Source organism: Hyperolius riggenbachi, chromosome 2, assembly GCF_040937935.1.
Source record: "Hyperolius riggenbachi isolate aHypRig1 chromosome 2, aHypRig1.pri, whole genome shotgun sequence".
In the NCBI taxonomy this organism is placed as follows: Eukaryota; Metazoa; Chordata; class Amphibia; order Anura; family Hyperoliidae; genus Hyperolius; species Hyperolius riggenbachi.
The window spans coordinates 217,852,662-217,871,369 of NC_090647.1; the positions used below are offsets into that span (position 1 = coordinate 217,852,662).

At 42.7% G+C, this 18,708-nt stretch overlaps 1 protein-coding gene across 7 annotated transcripts in view; it reads right to left on the reverse strand.

Moving 5' to 3' along the window:
* GABRG3 (gamma-aminobutyric acid type A receptor subunit gamma3) overlaps positions 1–18,708 on the reverse strand; it is a 554,105-nt gene that overhangs the window by 300,839 nt on the left and 234,558 nt on the right. Inside the window, exon 1 of one of the 7 annotated variants that reach the window (XM_068268144.1) lies at positions 2,571–2,612. The exons of 5 other annotated variants lie outside the window; for them this stretch is intronic. The gene's annotated coding sequence lies outside the window, so the exon portion shown is untranslated. Of the gene's footprint in view, positions 1–2,570; positions 2,613–18,708 lie in introns of those variants that run through there. One more of the 7 variants, XM_068268149.1, reaches the window with a different exon arrangement.

Below are 18,708 nucleotides of genomic sequence, written 5' to 3' on the forward strand. Positions count from 1 at the left end.
GCAAGAAGTTTTAAATCAGGATAATAACATTTATTGGCTAACTTAAAGATATATAAGAGTAAGCTTTCTGCTGTGCAGCCTTGTGTCTGACAAAGGCTCAAAAGCCGAAAGCTTACTTTTATACAGGTAGTCCCCGGTTAACGAACGAGATAGGGACTGTAGGTTTGTTCTTAACCTGAATCTATTCTGAAGTTGGAACAACCAATCACAAGCACCGGAGGTGCGGCTTCCGGACTCTATACAGGAAGCCGCACAGCGCTGTATTGACACTAGGACACGAGCACGTGAACAAGCGTCAGTCAGGCGCGAAACGGCGTAGTGCAGTCCCCTCACCCTGGTCACCCGAACCCTGGCATACCTCAACACCAACACCTGAGACAGGCTTGATACAACCATAGCCATGCTATAGCAATGTATGTACCATGTGTGGCATGAAGGTGGCAGTTGCCTGGCATGTTTTGATGTACTATATTAAGTTGGAACATTGTTCCATCTCTGTCCCCTGTACCTCCTCTGTGCCTTCCTGTGCCTCCAGTGTCCCTCTCTGTGTCACCTCTGCCCTTTGTACCTGTTTATACAAGTTTAAAAGCCATTTTTTCTTTGATTTTTTTAAAATCGATTTTCTCAAAAACTACAAGTCCATTTTTAATTTTTTTTTCGACTTGTTCCCATGGAAACAGAGAATCCATGCTGTTCATATCGGGGAGTTGTTCTTAAGTCGGGCGTTCGTAAGTCGAGGACTACCTGTATTTCTTTAAAGGGACCCTGAGCACTTGTTAAAAATGAAATAGTGACTTAGCTGGGGCTTCCTCCAGCCCACCGTAGGCCACAAGGTCCCCCGGCGTTCTCCTGGCTCCTCTCCCGGTCACGGCTGGCAGCTCTGCTATGGGACGACATAGCATCAGGCCTGCTTCCCGCTTTGCCTATATGCATAATCACACTGGCTGGCTACGAGTCATCACGCCGGGCAGCGTGAAACTCCTGCGCATGCTCAGTTCTCTAATACTGAACCGTGCATGTGCAGGACTCTCACGCCGGCCGACATGATGATGCGTAGCTGGCCTGCATGAGTACGTATATCGGCAAAAGTGAAAAGCAGGCCTGATGACTTCAGGCCGAAGTCGTCCCATAATGGAGCTGCTAGCCGGGACTGGGAGAGGAGCCAGGAGGATGCCGAGGGACCTTGCGACCTATGGTGGGCTGGAGAAAACCCCAGGTAAGTCACAATTTCATTTTTAACGAGTGCTCAGGGTCCCTTTAAGTTAGCCAATAGATGGTATTGTCCTGATTCAAAACTTCTTGCTTATATTAATACTGACATTATAACTTAGAGAAGCATTTTTTTTTGTCATAAATACATCTTTTTTTGTTGAACGTAGATCTTAGTCCAGAAACTTTGCACTATTGTTCTCGAATCAAAGATGAAAGCGCTAAACCATGTCTATAACCACCCATTGCTGCGACCCTTACTGTAATATACAAACAAGAATTTTCAAGGAGAATCTTGACAGTAACCTGACCCCCTTAATTGCAAACTACATAACATTAATCTTGCTTACAGTAACCATAATTATTGAAAGAGCCTAGCCCTGACATTGCTACCCACTTTGCCTGCACAGTGACATAGTGGATAGCACTCTTGCTTTGAAGTGCTGGGCTCCCCATTCAAATCCTAGCCAGGGCATTATCTGCACAGAGTTTAATGTTCTCCCTGTGTCCATGTGGGTTTTATTTGGGCACAAAACATACAGATAAGTTAATTGGCGTTCCCCTAAATTGGCCATAAACTGTGATGGATATATGACTATGATAGAGTTTAGATTGTGAGCCCCTCTGGGACAGGTAATACACCAATACACCTCTCGATCCACCGCCAGATTGACCATCATATAGATCCCTCTGATCAAATCTGATTAGAGAGGGATCTATTGTCTGTGCACACACTGCAAACACATTTCCAATAGATGGAAATAGATAGATAGATAGATAGATAGATAGATAGATAGATAGATAGATAGATAGATAGATAGAATTAGCATGAGACGCTAGGAAAGATAAGAATTACATATACCCAGAAGCAGAAGTATGGACACATAGACAATTTGTTAATAATTTGGAAAAAGCCCACAATGTGAGCTGGAAGCCTTTCTTGTGTGGCTCAACGATAATTCGTTGGAAAAAAAAGCTCACTGCTAGTGCTAGAATTAATTTAAAACAAATTGACTTCCTGGACTTCGTGCTGTATAAGAAGGATGGTAAGATTAGTTCTAGAATGTTTTTCAAAAGAAATGGATAGGAATGGCTATATACCAAGGAGTAGTTGTCACCACCCACAATGGCTCAACAATATTTAATCACCATTACTTGCATAAGTTACATGTAATGTTTTACAATACATTGTTTAGAGATCTCTGTTAGTTAAAATGCAGTTTTTTTCTGTTAGTAAATGTAAAATATTACAGGTACTAGTAAAAAAGCCCGCCCATTAAAAATGGGCGCTAGGCTATGGGTGGTCCCGGCCCCTCCCCCGCAACGCGAGCACAGATGCATCTGGCTCACCCGTTACCCACCACTGTCCGAAGTATATGCACACAGGGAGATGTTGCTTGCTTGGCAGTTGGAAAAAGCTGTTATTTCCCACAATGCAATGCAAGGTTCACAGACAGCAAACCGTCAAGTCTGGAAGCATGGACACACACACACACACACACACACAGGGACAGGATGCAGAGACACAGGGGTTGTATTATATAGGATTGTTCAAGCTGATGGATTGACTTCTATTGCTTTGCAAGTGGAAGGCTCTATTGCTTTTGTGACAGTAGCAGACAGATTGTTTATATTACAATAGCCAAATCTCCCAACTTGGTACCTGATATTTAAAGAAGACCTGTAGCACACATAGCAGTGCACTCTGGGAGATCAAAAGACAATACAGAGATGGGGAAGGAGGGACGTGATTCACCTTGCCAGCAGTAACTACGTCAGCATCACAGATAAATTAAAGAATGTAAATCAGGGTGAAGTATAATTTAATAGTGGGCAAACATGGATTAAGTAACTTATAAATCAAAATTGTAAAAGAAAAAAAAATATTCATTAAGTTATATTCAGAACCCATTTCCACCAGCGGGATGATGATGCTATGATTGCTGAGGGTATGCAGCTGCCTATTAATGCTAAGTGGAATCTGATGCATGCTGTGAACTGCAGCATGCCATCCATAATTTCCCCAGATCACATCACAAATGGAAATTCGCATGCAATGGAAACTGCTCAATTGACTTGCATTGGTTTCAGTTCGGATGCGATGCGAGGATCACTAGTATTTTCCAGAGAGATTATTGAAAAACATAATCAAATAAACAAAGTCGAATGTGTTAATGTCATAATATTTTTTTTGTCCTTGAATCCCTGGGATTTTAGCTGTCATTGTATTATTATTGCTATCATTGGAACAGGACATGAGGCTTCCACAGTAGGGGCAAAGAAAGCAACGCAAGACTTATAGGTAGTTCTACATCTTTCCAGCTCGACTAAATAGTATTTATCAGTATGTGTCACACTTGGGAAGATATCATTCCCTTCCATAGTAGTCAAGTCTAAGGGCTAGTTCACAGTGCTGCTTGGTTGCCTTGCAGAATAATTTTGCATGCCAACTCACTGCCCATGCAATTCTATTGGCCTGTTCACAGTACTGTGCTGTAACTGATTGCATTATTCTAACTCACTGCATACAGGCTTTGTATTAAAGTCTATGTCCAGTGTCCATTGCAGTTTTCACTCATTATAGCATGTGCGTTATGCAACCGAACATGTGAATCCAGCCTAAAGTCTATTTCCCCTGTCAATATGGGGACTTGCCTGGGCTCAGTAGAGCCTTGTTCATGATAATTTTGATAGTAGCCAGTGCCTAGTGTGCAGCCTTACTGAAAGAAAATGTAGTATCCTGTAGTATCTCCCTAAAAGTTTTTTTTAACGTTTAAAGGGGTTCTGTAGCATTTTCTAAAATCAAAAAGTGTAACTTGCCTGGGGCTTCTAACAGCTCCCTACAGATTTCCTGTCCTGCACCATCATGGCCGCACAGCTGCAGTGACATTTGTCTAGTTAGACGAATAATTGGATGGTGACCCGCGGCGGGGAACAGAGGATTCTTCAGTGACGGTGCGGGGCAGGATATCTGCAGGGGGCCGTTAGAATTCCCAGGTAAGTGACACTTTTTGGTTTTAAAAACTGCTACAGAACCCTCTCATAAACTTATGATAATTAATTGTATATCTAGTAGGAAGACATTCTTATTTTTGGTTGGCTGCAATTGTAATGTGAAGTGTAAACAACAACCATGCCAATGGGAATCAGAATCTGTCTAGGGAAAATATTTAATTACCATTTGAAGTTGAACTGTCGTAATCATGAGTCTTTGTGCAGATGGATAAAAGTGTTTTGGTTATATTTACTTTTCAAGAGAGCCATATTGCAGTTATCTGCAGTTATCTGCAGTTCAACTTCCTAATTTGCATAGATGAGCACTTTTTGCAGTTCTACAAAACATGAACTGAACACAGCTCTAACTACATGTGCTACTCGATGTAGTCATGTTTATCTAATCATGTCATGTTGGATGTTCCTTCTCTGGGTCTGTGTCAGAGAGAAGCTGATGGTCATCAGGGTTAGGCACATGACACTACCTGAGGAAATGGAGATTAGATTATGATTGCATTTTTCATGCCAATAGAGTTCTAAATGATCATATTTAACCTTATCCAATAAAGAGGTAAGTGATCAACTCACTGTTAACACGGGTGCGGTCTAGCCACTTGTTTTGGTATCAATAGTCTAGTCTTTCAAGTATTGTAGCTCCCACGTTAAACAAAAGGACAACAGATTCAGAAATTTAAATAAGCCAATAGAAAAGCTAACTTGAAAGAGCATGAACTCTTAGCTTGCTAACTGTATACTAATCAAATCTTAAAACTAGAAAGCATTCTATTTGTCCATTTTTTGCTACCCATCCTGTGAAAAGGCCATACGTTTATATAGGTTAATTCATCTTTAATGGTGCTTTTTGCCTTTTCATATAAGCCTGCTTATTTAGTCAGAATAAAGTAACTTCTTTAATTGAATACTGAAGTAGAATGACATAGCCGGATGGCCTGAGAATGCACTGAATACTCAGTTCAGACTCTTACAGATCAAGAAAATCAAAGTCTACTACATGTGGCTGGGGCAGTGTGGTATTATGATGACGATGGATTTATATAGTATCATCAGGTTATATGGCTCTGCACAAATAAAAAAAAAAAACACAATTCATACAATACCAATAACATACATACCCTAGCAAGGTTAAGTACAAGATCATTTACATCTGCATGGTGCACTTTGTACTGATGAGATTGTATATATAAATTAAAGTAAAAAAAATATTCCTATTTTACTAACATTCACTTCTCTGTGAGAAAACACAAACTGTATTATATAGTTACATATCCATATAATCGTCTAACTCAATGTTTCTGTGATTCTTTTAATTCATTCAGGTCATATAATACCCAAAGAAAAATAATAAGATCACTTCAAATGAACACCTTTTTGTGTTCTTTAGTACTAATGAGGTGAAATATTTGTATATACAAGTGTCTGGATGCTAACGTCAGCCCATTAGAACAGAAAAACAAGATGTTGTTCATTAAAAGCAGGAATACACTAGTATACCTATTTGATGTATCAGACATTAGCTTCAATGAAAATCTGTTTAAAAATGAAGGTTCTCTCAAGTGATGCTCTATTTGCTAAAAGAACATCAATCAGAAAAGTCCATACTTCCTGCAGATTGAGTGGACCAATGCATGGAGAGGAGGCAGCAAGCAGAGTGGTACTCACACAATGGCTGCATTAGCTTTTTACTGCATTAAAGGGGCACTATGGCAAACATTTTAAAATTTAAAATATGTGCAAACATATACAAATAAGAAGTATGTTTTTTTCCAGAGTAAAAGGAACCATAAACTACTTTTCTCCTATGTTGCTGTCACTCACAGTAGGTAGTAGAAATCTGATAGAAGCAACAGGTTTTGGACTAGTCCATCTCTTTATGGGGAATTCTCAGGGATTTATTTATTTTCAAAAGCACATAGTGAATGGCAGTTGCTCTGTTCAATTGCCAAAAAACTGTGTAGCAAGCAAGGAAGCTGTCCAGCATCATTGTTTAAATCCTTTTTAGGGAATATATTTATAGAGAATAAAAGCCTTGCTGAGAATTCCCTATGAAGAGATGGACTAGTCCAAAACCTGTCGCTTCTGTCAGATTTCTACAACCTACTGTAAGCTCCTGACAAAGTGGTCACGTGGACCACGCCGCTGCCTTATCGTGGACACGCTGAGCTGGTGTAGTATGATTGTCATATACCTACCTTATCTGTCAGGCCTGTCATATCACATGTTTCTGCACTTATATCTCTCATTGGTTTACTATGAGCATATTGTTTTTTGTAACCTTCAGGTCATACTTTGGCTTTTATAACTTCGTTATTGAGCAATGAGCACTAGCACTTGCATAAATTTCAGGCACTTGTCACTTTCCCACCAGACCCGGGTCTGCACTTTATACTTGGGGCTCATTACTTGAACCCCAGGTTAAGTGTAATTTGCAGCGCAGGTTACCATAATATATTTAAGAGGTGAGGCACTTTTGTTATTTCCTGACATTATCATGTGTCTAATAGGTTCTCTCTGTTTTTAATTGATTGTATGTGATACTGTGGTTCAATAAAGCTTACTATTTGTACATTCTATATGGTGGTGCAGTGCTTATGTACAGGTTGCTTTCCTTGCTTTCTTGTTATGTGATTTGATTATCCTGTACTTTGCACACCATTTACACTTAGGAGTGCAGATGTCTCTATACATGTAACATTTATATTAGAATTTACTAGGGAACTAGAGAAGGGGACAGAATGAATTATTAGGTAAAACAATATTGTTATTAGGGAAAGCAATAAAAAGGGTGGATTTCTGGAAAGGTCACAAAGGTCCAGGTCTTGGGCAGCTACAGCCCAAGGGGGCACCTGGATATGAAAGAGGGGTTACTTCATAGGAAAGAGAAGGTTGAAAATAGGGAGTGACACATAAAAACGGTAAAATAATGCTCATGGGAGCTGTTCATGAAAGAGATGGGCTGCATACATGGATGATACACACGGAAGAGGGGGCTACATATGGAATAGTAGGGATGCTGCTGTACATGAAAGGGAAGCCACAACATACCTGACCTATGGACACACAAAGTATAAATCCAGTAAGGAGTATCCCCGAGAATCAGGAATAATTTATCATGAAGAGAGGCATAACTAAAAATCATAGATGCCTTCAACAATGTTTTAAATGTGCTCTCATGCACCAGATGAGTGCCATTAGAATGCTGATAAGAAGAGAAGGCAGCCTTAAGGAAAGTAAGTCAAGCAGGAGGAAAGGGACTACAGCATATTTCAAGATAGGTAGGTATAAAAAATACTTTCCTCTAAGGTCCACTTTACACGGCCATGATTGGAAAATACTGCTGGAGGTTTAAAAGTGTGATCTCTGAATCAAAAGTAGTGTTAGAAGCTGTCTCTCCCTCTCCCTCCAGCTTTGGGCATCACTCTTGCTGCAGGGTCTGCTCCCCCATCAGTTATGTCTATGGTCCTAAAGCTCCTGCTACTCTGTTCCCTCTGCATCTGCCAGTAGCATTGTTTTGACTAATGTTTTGAGTTAGCCAATTAATGTCATCATCCTGATTCAAATCTCCCTGCATTGACTGGGGACTAACATGGTACAATACCCTACTGCCAATGTATAAGTATTAGATGAAAAAATGCAAATCCACAAAACTTACATCAAATGAGTGCTATATGTAATAAAGAAGAAGATTTAATGTTTCTTGAAAAATGCCCATGCCACAGCCTGAAAATGGTCTGCCCAAAGTGCATGCTGTTCCATTAAACAGAAAATGTAAGCTTTGTACCAGCTGTGCGTCTCATTCATTGATTACACAAGTTATGTATTTTAATAAGGTCTGGTGATATTTTTGTCTCATTTATTATCTGTTGCTAATATATTTTGTTTTTAAAAATGCAACTAACAAACAAGGGTGTAACTAGACTTAAGAGGGCCCCCCTGCAAAAATGATAGCATGGGCCCCCCTTGGACCCTGAACCATATGAGGGTCATGTGATTGGGAATCAGCAAATTGCAGCAGGGAGTGTTCTGCTGTGAAGCAGCATCTGGAAGCAGCAAAAAATGACAGCTACTCGCTACTCTGCATTGCAATAGGAGGTGGCAGGGACTTTTTGTGAGCGAACGGGGAGTTTGATTTGCTAAGTGGCTGCACTTGCAGTTGGAGAGAAGGAGGAGGAGGGCCCCCAAAGTCCGTGCACCTCCCCCCCCCCCATAGTGCAATGGCAGGGGTTGCAGGGGTGATTGCTATGCCCATGCTAACTAAAATGAACCTACTAGTACACGGTATTATAAAACATTTCTTTCAAAATAGAGGTGTGTTTACGTACTACTATACCTTCTGTACATAACATTCATAACATCAATCTAAATGAATATGTATTTTTGAAGGATGAGCATGATTCTAAGCTAAAGCGAACCTGAAGTGAGTAAAATGATTTAAAATAAACACATGACATAGTTGCAAATGAATATTACATACTAACCTCACTGTCAGTTCCCCTCAGAAGCTCACCATTTTCTTCTTAAGTTCTGACAATATTTTGTCAGAACTGAAATACACCAGTTGCTGTCAGTTATATATCAGCAGCCGTCGGTTACAAATGAATGTGCAAGGTAATGTCCATGGTTTCCTATGGCTCAAGTGGGTGGTATTACAGTTTAACAGTATACTAACTATACTGCTATGGGGTAATGGCCATTTTTTAAATGGAGGATGGAGAAATCCCTTGATCACAGTGGACAAATGGGACACATATGCAGATAAATTCCTTGCCTAGTATTACACACACAGGGTAACCGTGTTCAGTAACTGTGATTGCTCTGCCTTCTCTAAGTAAAAAAGTGTTTTGTTTTTTTTTGTAAACATTTAATTGTTTGCATGAATAAAAATGAAATTGAAAAACAAAGGTTTGGGTGTTGCACACTGGTCTATGGAGAACATAAACACTGTTGATTTTATATATGTTATAGCCAAAGCCAGAAGTGTGGCCAATTCCCAAATTGGCCAGCCAATGTGAAAAGTAGCCAAGAGATGTGGCCAAGGTCAGAATTCAAGGTGCTTTGGCTGGGTGGGGGAAAAAAGGTATTTTCTTTTAGAAGTGACCAACTTCTTGCTATGGTAGTAACATATATATGCACATGATGCTTGCACAGTTCTAAGACGTTGCATCCCTAAAACTATAGACTACAGGTGTATAAGCTGAATTGACAGTGGTCAGTTGGATAACATACCCATTATAATGAGTGTGAACTGCAGTGGACACTGGGCATAGCCGGTAATACAAAGCCTACAAGCAGAAAGTAACAACAAAGTGAGCAGTTACAATGCAGTACTGTGAACTGGGTCATAAGTTCTATGGGCAGTGAGCAGGGATGCTCATCTGGATTTCGCAGAAATGAAATGAATGAAAATCAGAAATTGGTATTTTCGATCATGAAAATGGAAATAAAATTCCTGAGAAAATACCGCATTACCACACCTCGGTGCTTTTAGCTGACTCTAGCAGTTAGTAGGAAAGCCCCCCCCCCCCCCCCCCCTGCATATTTTATTTAAAATCCATTTTCTTCAAAAAATATTTTTTTGACTTGTTCCCAATTGTGCGAAATTACAAATAAATTACGCATTTTTACAAAAAATTGCATTTCCAAATCATAATTATATATGGCCGTAATTGCAAAAATGTATGCAAAACGTTGCGCAATTGTAATTAGCAAATTACGTTCATCACTACTCAGGAAGAGGAATTCCTACTCATTGCCAGTTTACTATCTCATTATCGAGATTCCTGAATGGTTTAATATTCCCTTTAGCAGTCAATTTTAATCTTTTCCAGAATTGTTGAATTATATCATATGTGAAAGAGTGCTCCACCTCTGCCCTACATTTCCAAGAGGTGCTGTTCTCCCACCCTTCCCCTTTGCTGTATGTTGCAGCCACTAACAATTATCTGATCTTTAGATCAGGTCTGATGATTACAGCCTACAAATAATTTCACATTCTTGTCTGTGGTTAGGTAGTGTGTGTGTGTGTGTGTGTGTGTGTGTGTGTGTGTGTGTGTGTGTGTGTGTGTGTGTGTGTGTGTGTGTGTGTGTGTGTGTGTGTGTGTGTGTGTGTGTGTGTGTGTGTGTGTGTGAGAGTGTGTGTAGTGTGTGTGTTTGTGTGCTGTTAGAGAGTGTGTGTATGTTTGTGGAGTTTGAAAATGTTTGTGAATGGGGCAGGGAATGTGAAGAGTCCTGCTGATTGGACCTGGTGTATAGATCACACATATTTAAATAGCTATTGCATGGACAATGGAAATGGATGGTTGGCGTGGGAAGAGAAAAGAGGATCAGACAATAGTATGAGGAGGAAGTCACAACAGAGAGGAGTGCTAACAGCAATATTGTATGTGTTATGTATGGGCACTGGCTGCTGTTCTTAATGCACACCTGAAGTGAGAGGTATATGGGGGCTGACATATGTATTTCCTTTTAAACAAAATGCATTGCCTGGCTGTCCTGCTGATACTCTGCCTCTAATACATTAAGCCATAGACCCTGAACAAGTAGTATACAGATCAGGTTTTTCTGACTGAAGTCTGACTGGATTAGCTGTATGCTTGTTTCAGGTTTCTGATTCAGACACTACTGCAGCCAAAGCAATCAGCAGGAAGCCAGGCAACTGGTATTGTTTAAAATGAAATAAATACGGCAGCCTCTATATTTCTCTCAGTTCAAGAGTCCTTTGAAGGGAAAGTTCTGTACACCTGTGTGTTTTTTCTCATTTCTTCCTGTTGCAAGGAAGCTGGAGAGCGAGCACAAGGAATACAGTTATCTCGTACGCGCTGGAGAGACACTCAGGGAAATAAAATGAATATGCAAAGCATATAAAATATGATTTTCTTATTTTAATTTGTTTTAAAACACCACTAATTAAAAAAAAAAAAAAAACAACAACTAAGAACTCTTTTATTACACGTATTTACATTTGTTATTGTTATGTGTATAGTATCATATTTTAACACTCTTTGTTTAGAAAAATCAAATCTATTCTGTTTCATTTGATTGTTTTACAGTTTTATCATTTTCACAGTTGTGTGTTTGGCATAGTTTATAAAATCCTCATTCCTCTGTTAAATATTGTGCAATTTGCAAATATATTGTGCCTTTAACTTTTTGTACTTGCTCTTCAAAAATGATTGCCCCCTCGTCGTGCCTAATGGTGTATAGAAAGCTCCTAAATCTACAGCGCTGCGAGGATTTGTTTATTCCATTCTTCTATAACAGACAAAGAACAAAGGACTGCAAGCCACCAGGAAGAACAACAAAATGAGGAAGAACACTCTTGCCAGGTTTTATCCATATTATTTAGGGATAACTACATGTTGTACATAATAATGGATGGTTACTCCTTCACAAAAGACAGGTGGCCATGGCTCATTACTGAGCATGATTTATTGTAAGTCATGGACAGCAAGTGCATCTGAAAATGATACGGTATACATTTAACAAAATCATGACATAGGAATTAAGTCAACCCATGATTAAACATAGAAAAATACAGCAATTAGTGTAAGAAAACACTTAAAAGTGAATGCAGAGTTGAGTTCTTTTTTTTTTTTTATGTCTGAATGGAGAAAAACAAATGTGTGGTTACCCATAGAAATGGACTTTAGTGATAGATTAAATGATTTGGAATAATAGCCCTCTTTGCTATATTTTTCCTCCAAACTAATATGGGCTATGGCGAAACATGATGATCAGATGTATGAGCAAATAATGACAGAAGTATAATCGCTTATTTCGAAGTCCCCTGGAAATCATCCAAAAAGGGCATTCAAACAAAGAGAAATCATAGCTTTTTATCATGTTGTAACGATTGTGGAATCGTCTCCGCGGTCAGCGCACCAGACTTGCGCTGACGCGGCGGATTTCCTCCACAAGCGTATTATTGCGGAAACCCAGGCTAGGTGCTATGCACCCGCAGAGGGCAATTCCCACCGGCAGATGGCGCTGTGGAGTGCAGGCGAACACCGCCGCTGCACAGCCACAGATGCCAGATGGGAATTGTACAGAACCCGATAAACGGGGCTGAAGAGCCCTTAAAGAGAAAGAACACAGGGACAGGATGTATGTGTGTGCACCAAACTAGCCGCCACCCAGCGACAGTGAACACACAACAGCGGAAACAAAGTGGGAACGCAATCGCAAGATTGGCGATTGCCGATAGAGACACAAGACAGAGCAGGACAGCGCACAAGGGTAGCAAAGGCACAGCAAATCATACAATGAGGAGATGCGGAAAATAATAAACGCTAACTGAACGCGTACCCCGCACTCATTCGCAACAGTGCACGCGTTCGTGCGCGGTCCCCGCATGATAAGCACAACAGGGACAAGCACGCCTAACTAACCGACACAAGACAGACACCACACAAATGCGCTTGCTACACGGTTGCCTTACCGCAGGCACCAGCAAGCGCACGCAAACAGACAGACAACGATAAACGATCAAACAGGAACCACTGCTCTTACTGTCAGAGCCAGTGCGAACCAGGTATCAGAAAGATCCACTGCTCTTGCTGTCAGAGCAGTGTGATCCAAGCACACGACAAACAGAAGGAGTAACCAGCAGCGACCGCAGCCGAGGTTAGGTCCAAGATTCAGATCAGAGGAATCCACTGCCACTAACGCTAGGGCAAGTGCGATTCAGACAGACAGAACAGAAGGATCCACAGCGCTAGCGCAAGATGCTAGTGCGATCCAAATACAGAGTAGCAGGACAGAAGGATCCACAGTACTAGCGAAAAGAGGCTAGCACGATCCAGGGAAACAGAACAGAAGGATCCACAGTACTAGCGAAAAGAGGCTAGCACGATCCAGGGAAACAGATCAGAAGGGGCTACCAGCAACAACCGCTGTTCCGGTTAGCACCCCACAGACAGACAGAACAGACAATACAAATAATGCAATCCTAACTGCACTAGGGAAACTGCCTAGTGCATTCCCATGAATTACACTAAGATAACTTTAACAAACGAGAATGGCTGACACTCAGGAGTGTCCATCAGGAACAGACCATGAAAGGGAAATGTCCAGCAAAGCATTCTGGGAGCAGAATGCTTTTATAGTGCCAGTCATCAAAAGGAGGCAGGTAAGGGATTTGCATGACTAATGTATGCAAATTCCTCAGCAACACAAGCTGCAAAACTGACAGAAGGACTCCTTTCCAGAGTCCTGCAGCATGCAAACCTAAACAATGGTCAAAAGGCTGCCTGCCTGCGCAGGCAGCTGAGCGGATTCTCACAGTACCCCCCCTCCTAGGGTCGAATTCCAGACGACCCTCAAAACTGATATCTCTAAACAACTCTAACAGAAGACTCATGAAGGTCGGGACAGCCCGACAAGGTCCAATTCCAGAGTCAGTCCACCCGAAACCGACCTCATCGGAAACAGAAGCCACCAAAACATGCCCATCAGCACTACAAGTCTCAGCGTAACACCCATCAGGACTGTGGATACCAGAGAAGAAGCCATCGACACCCTCCAGACAATACCCACCACCTTCCAAGGAGCGTCCAAAAATACCAAATCTGCCACAAAACCTGTTCGAAGTGTCCCTTACAACACAAAAGCCACCGTTGATCTTATCCAGGGTACCAAGCAAAAACTCTCCCGGAATCTCCCAAAACCCTTTGGAGCTCTGCAGAGATCCCAAGAGGCCAGAACGCTCACCAGGCTCACATGGAGAACCGCCAAGAACCCCTATGGAACCAATGATTATCCTGGATTCAGAATTACGAGGACACCCATCAAGATCAAGACTTTCAGGGACCACTTCTGGGCATGCAAGCAGGCAGACTAAATCAGAACATGTCTCCACCGAGGAAGCATCTGAGTAAGCTGGAAACCGAGGCATACTTGGGCTTTCTGGGTCATAGAGCACACTGGGGTACACCAGCACAGGAGAAACCTCAGGACATGTCGGGGAACTGCCAACCTCAGAGTCCGGCACGAGGAAACCAAAACCAGGACCGGGCAGCAAATCGTCACGAGTAGAGGTCATAGGTACTGGTCTTTCAAAAGAAGACTCGGTCTCAGGCTTAAAAATCTCAATGACTGTAATGATATCTGACAGAAATTCATCATTGACTACACATGACTGAAGCTCCACCAGAGCTGAAAAGGTAGCCAGCAAGGCAGCAATGCCTACGGAAGAGGGTAACACCTCAGAAGGACTTGGGGGGCAGGAGACATCTCCTACAAGTTCTGCACCCTTTGGGAGGAACTCGGAGACCTCCAGAACATCAAACAAGACCTCAGGAACATCATTTTTCAAGTTTTCTAGAAAGGATTCTGTGTTATCCATATTACAGGACAAAACTGGAACTTTATTTTGTGAACAGGGCAGATGTCTCAGGGAAGGTTCCACCATAAACTGAGACTGAATTTCATCATCAGGACAGGGATACACAGAAATATCTGGTGAAACTAACTCTGGCCTTCTGAGTTTCGTTTCACTGCAGGGAAATTCCTCCATAGCAGTTAAACCAGACTGCAATTCCAAAATAGCAGAGAAACAGGTAACAATGGTTGCAATACCTAGACGAGCCTCTAGGGACACTGCAGGAGATTTTAAACAAGGTAATATTGACTCATCCAGATTACTGGGTGGAGAGTCAGTACTTACTTCAGAATCAGACTCGCAAATGTCAATGCGAGTGGACATAATGTCTTTATTCATGATGCAGGGCAGGCTCAGAGACATCTTCTCTGGACAGAGCAAAGGTGCTTCAGTATCAGGTTCACAAAACCAAAGTGCTGTCTCACTCTTAGAATCGGCTAACGATGGCGAATCCGAGGAGACAGAACGCAAAATTTGCGAATCCACAATCGCCTTAGGTTGCGAAACCGAACACTCCAAAGACAGGGATTCTGAGGTCTCCAGGTTGGATTGCTGGACCTCAGAAACGCCAGCTGACAATGTACCTTTACAAACGTCACCTGAATGACGTACACGTAATTCATTCAGAATCATTTTCCACATACAAATCAGCGGACTCACAAAGTCAAATTCACACCCCTTTTTTTCTCTTAAGGCGGAAGCATAACTTATACATGCTCTCAAGACAGACTCACTTCTGGCAATGTAGTACTCACAAAACGACTCTGAATCGTTCTCCAATTCATACACCAACGCTTCGAGCTGTTTTTTCTGGAACGGGGGCTCCCATTCACACCTGACTAGGTCTGAGCATTCATACTGAACAATGTTAGGGGAAGTTGTGACAACAACATGAGGAATCATATTAATTTTACTCTTGAAACTGCATAGTTTGGGAATTTTCCCCATAGCAAGATCACAGATGGAGGATCTTAGAGTAGTAATGAGAGAAGAAGATCTGTTTTTACATGACAAGGGATCCCACAAATCATTGACAAAACTGACACACTCACGCCGATCACAATCGGCAGGAACATCTGAGAAACAGGCATCAGATCGCACAGATTTAACCTCTAAACAAACGGGAGAAACTCCATCAGAATTCACGCAGGTGTCCACACTCACTTGCATTACCCCAGAAAGACAGGAATAATCATGTGACAATGGTGTCTCTTTATTGGAAATAATTGGTTGGTGTGGGTGCAATTCGTCCAAAATAGTCTGCCACACATAAATCACCAGATCCACATCACACTCATCACATTCATCAGAATCGATCAAAAGGTACATAGAGTCGAGACAATTATTCAGGTCATCCGCGCTCTTTGCGATATAAAAATCGCAAAAGGCTTTCCAATCGAAATCAAACTCTTCCAACAAGGCCCCAATACCCCATGAGGCAAATGGCGGTTCAAACAACCCAGTATCTAGGAAATCTCCATATGGGTTGGGGTCAGGAACGAGGACAGACTTTTTAACTGCTTTAATGTAGTGTGCGATCCTACCTATAATAGGATCCACATATGCCTTTGCCTCCGGCAATGACATCTGAAACAAATCGAAGGTTCCCTCTGCCCTGGGAATTTTGGTTGGGCTGGACATTCTGTAACGATTGTGGAATCGTCTCCGCGGTCAGCGCACCAGACTTGCGCTGACGCGGCGGATTTCCTCCACAAGCGTATTATTGCGGAAACCCAGGCTAGGTGCTATGCACCCGCAGAGGGCAATTCCCACCGGCAGATGGCGCTGTGGAGTGCAGGCGAACACCGCCGCTGCACAGCCACAGATGCCAGATGGGAATTGTACAGAACCCGATAAACGGGGCTGAAGAGCCCTTAAAGAGAAAGAACACAGGGACAGGATGTATGTGTGTGCACCAAACTAGCCGCCACCCAGCGACAGTGAACACACAACAGCGGTAACAAAGTGGGAACGCAATCGCAAGATTGGCGATTGCCGATAGAGACACAAGACAGAGCAGGACAGCGCACAAGGGTAGCAAAGGCACAGCAAATCATACAATGAGGAGATGCGGAAAATAATAAACGCTAACTGAACGCGTACCCCGCACTCATTCGCAACAGTGCACGCGTTCGTGCGCGGTCCCCGCGTGATAAGCACAACAGGGACAAGCACGCCTAACTAACCGACACAAGACAGACACCACACAAATGCGCTTGCTACACGGTTGCCTTACCGCAGGCACCAGCAAGCGCACGCAAACAGACAGACAACGATAAACGATCAAACAGGAACCACTGCTCTTACTGTCAGAGCCAGTGCGAACCAGGTATCAGAAAGATCCACTGCTCTTGCTGTCAGAGCAGTGTGATCCAAGCACACGACAAACAGAAGGAGTAACCAGCAGCGACCGCAGCCGAGGTTAGGTCCAAGATTCAGATCAGAGGAATCCACTGCCACTAACGCTAGGGCAAGTGCGATTCAGACAGACAGAACAGAAGGATCCACAGCGCTAGCGCAAGATGCTAGTGCGATCCAAATACAGAGTAGCAGGACAGAAGGATCCACAGTACTAGCGAAAAGAGGCTAGCACGATCCAGGGAAACAGAACAGAAGGATCCACAGTACTAGCGAAAAGAGGCTAGCACGATCCAGGGAAACAGATCAGAAGGGGCTACCAGCAACAACCGCTGTTCCGGTTAGCACCCCACAGACAGACAGAACAGACAATACAAATAATGCAATCCTAACTGCACTAGGGAAACTGCCTAGTGCATTCCCATGAATTACACTAAGATAACTTTAACAAACGAGAATGGCTGACACTCAGGAGTGTCCATCAGGAACAGACCATGAAAGGGAAATGTCCAGCAAAGCATTCTGGGAGCAGAATGCTTTTATAGTGCCAGTCATCAAAAGGAGGCAGGTAAGGGATTTGCATGACTAATGTATGCAAATTCCTCAGCAACACAAGCTGCAAAACTGACAGAAGGACTCCTTTCCAGAGTCCTGCAGCATGCAAACCTAAACAATGGTCAAAAGGCTGCCTGCCTGCGCAGGCAGCTGAGCGGATTCTCACACATGTGTATTGTACTGTATACTTAAAATGGAACTGAACTGAAAAGCGGAAAAAGATTTATTTTTAAATTCCATATATATGAAAGAGATATTTATATAGGTGAATGCCAGCTGTGTATTTATAATGATGCACCCTACCATTTTGGTAGTGGTTGCAGTAGGAAAATTAGAATTGTCAGGGAAGAAGATTGCCATTGTTCCTTTAGAATAATATACCAGGATAATATAAGCATGCAGAATTTTGCCAACACCATTTAGAGAAAGAGAACAATACACTCACAATCAATTTGCTATCTTATAGTTACTTGTAGAGCCAAGCTGAATGCCACTATACATAATTAAATCAGATATATGACCAATGTCTGACTCGTATTTAGGGTTATTTTGGAAACCCCTGAGGAGGACCACTAAATGTTCCATCAGATGTTAGGTGCCATCTGCTCCAGTATCTATTGGAACATTACCACTGCTTGTTCTGTAGTGTTTGATGCAGCACAAAGCCTATAAGAAGGTTGATCATGCATGGCACTGTTACCACCCAGGTGTTTCCTTTATGGCCCATACTCACGGGCAGCAAAAGTGGCCTGTCGCCATCACACGTGAGCGTGTGGGTGACAGGCCGGTGACAGCTCCTCGCCAGGTCCCTCCGCGTACACACGCGGAAGAGGGACCAGCGGCGCGACAGAAGCTGTCGCCGACATTCTTCCTCCCCCCGCCGGAAGCTCCGCATACCTCAATGGAGGTTGCTGTCGCTAGTCCGCGTACTCACGCGGACTAGCGACAGTTGTGGCGGAGGTGCGGCGGCGACTGTCACCAGGCGATTGAAACTTTCAATCGCCTGGCGACTTCAGCGACGGGCGACAGTTCGGGGTGCGCGCCCGTGCGACGGCCCATACTCACGGGCGACCTGTCGCCGCAACACGCGCGCGCCGCGTGTTGTGGCGACAATTGTAGCCCGTGTGTATGGGCCATTAGTGGTAGCTGTTCATAGGGTTAAATGTTGTAATGGATATTGGATCCCACCCCCTTAT